The 7,747-nt window shown below is 28.2% G+C and overlaps 1 long non-coding RNA gene across 1 annotated transcript; it reads right to left on the bottom strand.

Moving 5' to 3' along the window:
* Nucleotides 1-244: 244 nt before the first annotated feature.
* On the bottom strand, nucleotides 245-7,729 carry LOC107444699 (uncharacterized). The gene is made up of 3 exons (XR_011636414.2): nucleotides 7,234-7,729; nucleotides 7,133-7,147; nucleotides 245-6,456 (listed from the first exon to the last, which is right to left on the bottom strand). It is a non-coding gene; the product is annotated as an uncharacterized LOC107444699 (long non-coding RNA).
* Between the last annotated feature and the right edge of the window lie 18 nt (nucleotides 7,730-7,747).

Raw genomic sequence — 7,747 nt, 5'->3', positions numbered from 1 at the left:
TTTGCTACTACTTTAAAAGCTTGAAAAAAAATTATTAAGTAATATATATATATATATATATATATATATATATATATATATATATATATATATATATATATATATACGAAAGCTCTTCGTGTAGATAGATAACTTACCAATATTTCTGACATCTATAAAAAGAGATACTAAGTGTAGATGCAATGAGTAATTTTATATACATCAAATAAATATCCATACGCATCTATTTTTATAAATATTTGCCTAAAGGATATCCACATAATACTATACGAATATCTATGTCGTACATTTTTCAAAGATATAGTTAAAATGAAAACACCGGTTCCATATATTTTTTGTCCATTATATACATGATAGAAAATACCGTAACATTTTTAGTTTATCATAAATGTGTTAAGAATGGGCATTATCTCTTTTGCAATTCAACCTGTTGGGTACTTGCTCCTGTATTTTAGTCAAATCTTCTTTAGTTTTGACAGCAAATGTTTCTGTAATCTTCTGCTTCAACTTTGAAAACACTATATACTTATTAGTACTGTAATATTAGCTGGGATCTATCCCAAACACTTACTTAATATTGAAAATATAATGTACTAAAAGTAGCTGCTTCCAACAGTTTATATCAATAATTTATGTATGAGTGCGGAGGCTCTTTTGTTACAACTCGTGGAAATCATGGAATTCCGGGGTAGAAGGATCGAGGTTTAGCTGGAAAGCCGAAGGTAGGAAGACCAGACAGAATAGTTTCTGCGCGGAAGGATACCTGCGGATGAACACAACCAACAACCACGGCTAAGAGTGAACAGGTTGCTGTCCGATATTTAGAGTCGATATTTAGCCAGCATGATTGTTGCAGCGTTCGTGACCTCGTCCCGATCTTCGTTTTCCTCGGTGACGCCCACCTTCAGGAGAAGATGCTTGCATTCAACAGTTTAAGTTTTTAATTGTTTTAATAACTATTTTTAAAATGTTTTTCACGAATAACCATTTTCTGGAGTTTGTTTGTTCATTGATGGATTGTTAACTTTTTCTATTAAAGAAGGAAGTTTCAGGGCAATAGTGCTTTATTTGGCATCTTCCAGTTAATCACTAAATAACAATGAGCTTCATTAATTATCTATAATTAGAAATCTAAAATAAGCAATAATGTAAAAAAGGCAAACATTTTAAAAACTCTGATCATGCACAAATCAATAGAATTTTAACGTCACATTGTACCTGAAATGCCGGATATGAATCGCAAATGTAATAAATCTGTCTCTATTCTACTGAAATATTACAGAAAAATAGCTTACTTTGTGGGATGTAGTGAACTAAAGAATCAATCAGTGTATTAAATTTTCAGATTAAAATATATTTTATAAATAAGCATACAAATATATTCACAGTATCAATTCTGAAGGGATTATGCGAAAATAATAGGAATAATGACTTAAGATTTTTAAAAAAAATTTATTTTTAGCTTCTGGAAAAAATTCTAATGCTTAAGTACAGTTATTTACCTAGAATCTGAAGAGTAAGTCCGAAATATTAATTGTTTTTATAAGACTTGCTAGAGGTAGATTTTAAGAAACCAGTTCCTAATTCGTATCACTTGCTCTTTAAATTGTACTTAGCTGAACAATTTTAGCAATTATAATGAAACAATTTAATAGACAGTAAGTAACACGACAAAAATATGTTTAATATTATTATAAAAAATTATGTTCACCATCTAAGCATTAAGCCCATGGGTGAAATTGCATGGAATTTCCCCGATTTGCGCTACTCTCCATTGAATAACAAGGAGTAAACTGGTTTAATAATGCTGGTAAGCTGCATGTAAAAGTTGAAAAAAAGCCAGGACTGATAACCTCCGAGGTTGAGGTCAGTTAATGATATTACAAGTCGACAAAATGCTTAGGAAACAAGATGATTTGTACAAGAAACTTCAAGCATAAATTTTACTCAAAAACTGAGACAGAATTAATTATGAAATAATTAAAAAATATTAGATTTAATATCTGTTAGGTAATAATGGTTCGGTCTAAATATGTTTTAAGTATAAAAATTTCTTTAAAAACAATTATTTCTTGAATCTAAATGAGTACAATTTTCTTACGCCCAACACCACAAAGTAGTTAAATTAGCCACAAAGACAAAGTAAATTTCATTCGTCACTTTCAATTTCAGCTATCTTACTATCATTTTGCTATTTTAAAGCTTTGTTTAGCACAAAACTAACTTGTTTCGGTACCTTGCTTTGAAAAACTCTTTTCTTTTATTTTAGCTAAATTTTTGTCTTTTAGAAGGCTTAGTAGTTAACTATTTAGTCATAGGTTGTGGAATTTAGAAAATACATTTCATTGAAACCTTCAGTAAGGAAGAAGACATTCAATTAATTCGTATCAAAAATTACATATTCTGCTACATAAATTTAGCTTTATTAAAAGCTGAGGAATCAATGGAGCACAAAACACAACAGAACTTATAAATACCTTGACATATTTTGTAATTGCTGCTGCCTTATTATAGTCTAAGCCCCCCATTTAGTAGATTGGGAACTTGGCAGTGTTAAATATCAATCCAGGTTCAGCCCACAAACACATTTTCAACGTTTTTAGTACAGTATAAACGGTGTGAAAAATTACCTACCCAATGATTGGAAACACTGGATGCGAGTGAATACTTGCAAGTTAATCATCCCTTATCGACTCATCAGCATTTATATTTTTCGAATAAATTTAATAGCCTTACAGGAAAATTGGAACTTACTATATTCTTAAAAGTGGAACAGATCAATGCGACTCTATTAGAAAAGATTTTTAATTTTGAAAAGTTAATTTTCAGCTCGTTTCGTTTTTTTTTTTGTCCGTTTTTTTAAACTAAAAGAGACAAGATTACCTGGTGATCTGCTAATATATTATTTTTGAATTTATAATTGTGACCATGCTTGTAATCTTTCAAAATGTTGTCTAGTATAGACGTTATTTTTTTTTTTTTATCTTCGATGGAATTGATTTTTTGGTACTTCGATCATCAACTTTTAGTTCAAAAGAAGACGCGATGATTTCACTACTCACAATAGCTTCCATAAATGATTATCTCATATTAAGTATCAGCATAATCAGGAATTGTGCTACTTCTTACATGCCTGAAGTGTAAAAGATTCTCATATCTATTGATGACGGGTCATCTCAGTCTAGTACTTTAGATGGATGGCTATTGATATTGTAGTGTAAAATTTTGGTGGCTTATATAGTTGAAAGTGCTTTAACTTTGGTTAAATTACTTATTTTGGTTTAAATATTATTATGCGTGGGTGTGTATATATATATTGATAAATATATAGACGAAAAATTTCAATATACCATCGTAATCATTAAGCTTAGAGTAAATTTTAAGTATATTACTTTGAGAAACAGTAAACTTATAAAAACCAAATAAAGAATTTTTACAAAATATTGCTAGCAAGTATAATTCCCAGAATAAAGACGAAAAAGATAAGAATTATACTTACAAAGATTGAAATCTGAAATGTTAAGCATCTTAGATTTTGTGATAATAATTGTTTTCATATATTCTTAAGTTTACATTTTTTTTTATAATTTAGTACTTGCAATTCGAGTAGAGAGGAAACGATTTTGCCTAACCAATTAGATTACATCAGATATAATTGGATACCTGTCAGTGACGACATGAATGTGTGTCGCACCTGGTTAGGTTCCGCATCAACAAATGCCCTTATTTACCTATGATGACGTCATTTCCAGAGGTATCCATTTCTTTTTGAGAATAACAAAATGAGGTGTGATTTATAAGTGATTGTATTTATAAAATTTTTTTGGAAAAGATTAACTATACTTACAGATTTGAAATAATTTTATGTAAAGTGAAGTAATTAATTGTAGATTAATTATGAAGTCGCAATACATCTCAGTGTCCATGCTTGTTGGCAAATGATAAATATGTATTGAAACCTGGCCCTATGAAACACTTTACTTATCATATGTAACACTTTACTTATGGTCTGGAGAGTTTATCTTATGTGAAGTGTGTTTTCAAGTGTTAAAATTTTAATTTGTTATTTTTATTTATTAATTTATTTATTTTCTGATAGAACCTAACAAACCATATTAATGAAATAATTGGGAAATAGCGACAAATAACGAAAAGGGGAAGTTCCAATTCAGGACAAGATAAGAATCAGATAAAAAATTATTGTCATTATATAATATTATTTCGTTAAAAGTGATTATAGGAATGCAATTTCCTTTACTTTAGTTTCTAGAAATAACATAATGCAATTGATACTCTCAATTTGCAATTCCAATCGGTTCTTAACGTTTCCGTACAAATCCACAATATCCATATTAAGTACTCTTATTAGTATAATGGCTAGATCATTAAAAAAAAATTTGAATATTCCATTACCATGGGTAATATCGAAATATATTTTTTTTTTAAAAATTAAAAAACACTTCTCAAGAATCAGTACCATTTTCCACTGGCATGGCTATAAGACCATGAATAAAAAAATGCAAGGATTTTTAACCATTTACAACTAGCATGATTCCAAAAGAGTAAAAAAATTTAACTTGACGAAGAAAATATAACTTGACTTTTGGTTAGGTAATGGGTATCGGAATGTCCAGAAAGTAAATTGCGGATTACAGAACACTGGAAACTCTTCATATGAAGAAAATGGAGGAAATATTCAGGCGTTAACGCTGGAACCCGTACCACAGTTCAGTCGGTCAAGAAACTGACAGATTAGCCCTCTCGGCTATAATATAAGCAGTTACAAGGTTGCAAGATTGCACTATATGGCTTAATGAGATAGGCTGAGTTGGTGCAGTAAAATTTTGGTTGCTTAACGGAATTAGGTGAGGACAGTTAATAAACGGTTTTTCTCACAATTAACAGCTTGATTACCGTCTTATTTATGATTAATTGACTGTTTTGTTTCAATATGGTAAAGTAACAATTAAATAATTTTTTTTTAACCATTTTCCTGAGTAATTACTAACAGTGTGTACAAAATAACCAATCTGTTAAATAAAGGCTAAGATGGTTTTATTATACTGCAATAAATTACTTATCTTAATATGTTTTTAATAATATGAGTATGGGTTCAAAAGTACTTAGTAAACTAAGATGCACAGATGAAAATAACTATAAATATAACATTTTAAGACATGGAATAGAGAGTCAAAGCAAAGAACTTGAATATGGAGGTCAGAAAACTTATGCACTCATAGATTACATTTATATTAAGAACAAATTAAAAATTTAATAAGCATTAGGTTTTAGAGTAGGATATAAATGTATTAAAGTAGACAAATAGCTTTTACCAATGCCATCGAAAAATTTTGCTGTAAGCAAGAAAGTATTAAAATAGTTATTAAAACAATAAAACAGTTACCTGCCCAAGAGAAAGCATTAAAATAGTTATTAAAACAGTAAAACAGTTATTTGCCCAAGAGAAAGTATTAAAATAGTTATTAAAACAGTAAAACAGTTACTTGCCCAAGAGAAAGCATTAAAATAGTTATTAAAACAGTAAAACAGTTACTTGCCCAAGAGAAAGTATTAAAATAGTTATTAAAACAGTAAAACAGTTACCTGCCCAAGAGAAAGTATTTAAAAAGTTATTAAAACAGTAAAACAGTTACGTATTTTTTTTAAGTGATTCATTGGTATTTATCATATCTATGAAGTTTCAATTAAGAACCTCCATTCTACATGTAACAGTTTAGATAATGAGCTGAATTAATGTCAATTTATAAGGAAACTAGGTTTTAAAGATAAAGCGTCCAGTGGGGAGTAAGTACGGACTACCTTGAATAACTTTTGTTTCTAATGTTTAGATCTCCACGTTTAAGAAATCAACCTTAATGGTTCAGAGGGGTGACATCCCACACATATCCTAATTAATTGCAGATGACACGATATTTTAAGTTAAAAAATCAAACATAAAAACGTACTTTCAGTGAATAAACAGACATTTTTTTCAGCAGATCATATTTTCTGATCACCAAAATACAGGAAGTAGCCACAAAATATGGTCCAAGTAGTTTTGTTAGCAGAGCGAAAGTTAAGTCACCTTCAAGTAAATTTTACTTTATGCTTATTTCACCATATATCGAACACTTTTTTTTTGCTAATAGAAAAACTTTTGCAATTTAACTATAAGCTTTGCAATTGGGGTGTCATCCTCTTGAACCATTAAGACTGAGTCTTACCTGAAATCCGATCATTGGATCCAAAGTTATTCAGGATGTTTCTTTTATTTTTTTGCACACTCTACAATCACATTTTAGAATTTTATTTTTTGAAATTTTTTTGGCATTTTTACAATTCAGATTTTGGCTTATAGGTCTTAACCATAGAGATATTTTGATATAAATTATTTGAATGTAAGGATCATGGAAATATTCTAGAAACCACAATACTTTTTTTTACCTATAGGCATAGCTAAAAAAGTAAAACAAGAATGAAAATCAGAAACATGAAACTTGAAAAGAAATGGAGCTGAAATGAAAATAAAATATGTAAAAAAATATTGATTTCAATAAATTTATTTTTTTTATTTCTTTTATTTATTTCTTATGAATATCATATAAAGATCACATAATTTTTAAAATGAACTTAAAAGCTTAAAATGATCATATAATTTATTAACAAATCGCCTAATTTTAAAGATACATAATACTCTAAATTCCGTGGTTAGTTAACCTCAAAAAATTGTGAGGATTTCTAAATTTCAAGAAAACAGCACACCATGCGTTAATATACACTTTAAATAGTGTATTTAAATCTAAATATCAAGCAAGAAAATGGTTACACGTGTCATATTAAGATGATTAATTTTATTGTGGAAAATTTTGCTCTCTTTATTTAATTAAATATAATTGATACATAATTCTAAATATCGTTTTACAATCATTCTGCATTTATTTTTTTAATTTATTTATTGACATTAAATATTTTTTAAATATATTTATTGAAGTTAAATTTATTTAATAAAATTCATTTTAATTTTATTGGATTTTAACCTATTATTGAAAATTATTACATTACAGAATAATGAAACAAATGTTTAGCACAAAACTGTAATACTTTCGAGAAATTTAATTTTCTTAGTACTTACTTTCTCCAATTCCAGCTACATTGCAAAAAAAGGTTTGTAATGAAAATCAAATTATTTATAAAATACGGCACAATAAACATAATTTGAAACTGAAAACATACCTAGACAAGTAAAGCAAATTATAACAAGACTAAAAAGTGACATTTTGCTCAATTTTTTATTTCAAAAAAATATGATGATTTTCAGAATAAAATTTAGTAGAAACTAAGATGGACAAAATTTTCACTTGCCACGTTACAATTTATACTGAAACTGCGTAGTGTGAAGATATTTTCACCGAAGTTTCCTCTTTTTACGATATCTTATTACTCTCATGAAATTGCAGACCGTATCTGTAATAACTTATTTGCTTGTTGTCTTGGCTTTATGGTTAACTGTTTAAATCTAGTAAACCTTTAATATTATATTAAACATGCTGTATTTAATTGTTTTTCAGAGTTTAAACACCCAATTAAAAGATTAAAAAGACGAAAAATATTTTTAACTGAACTAAATAGTGAAAGAGTAACCAAAATTAAATACTCTAAGAAGATACAATAATCTACATTTAAATGAGCTTTATATTTAACACTTTTCTAATCAATTTTGAATCAAAAAGGACACATCTTTTATGCT

Source organism: Parasteatoda tepidariorum, chromosome 3, assembly GCF_982258835.1.
Source record: "Parasteatoda tepidariorum strain Cologne lab strain chromosome 3, Ptep-v5.0, whole genome shotgun sequence".
NCBI lineage: Eukaryota > Metazoa > Arthropoda > Arachnida > Araneae > Theridiidae > Parasteatoda > Parasteatoda tepidariorum.
The sequence above is the reverse complement of the archived record's forward strand: the minus strand, read 5'-3'. Positions and strand labels throughout refer to the sequence as shown.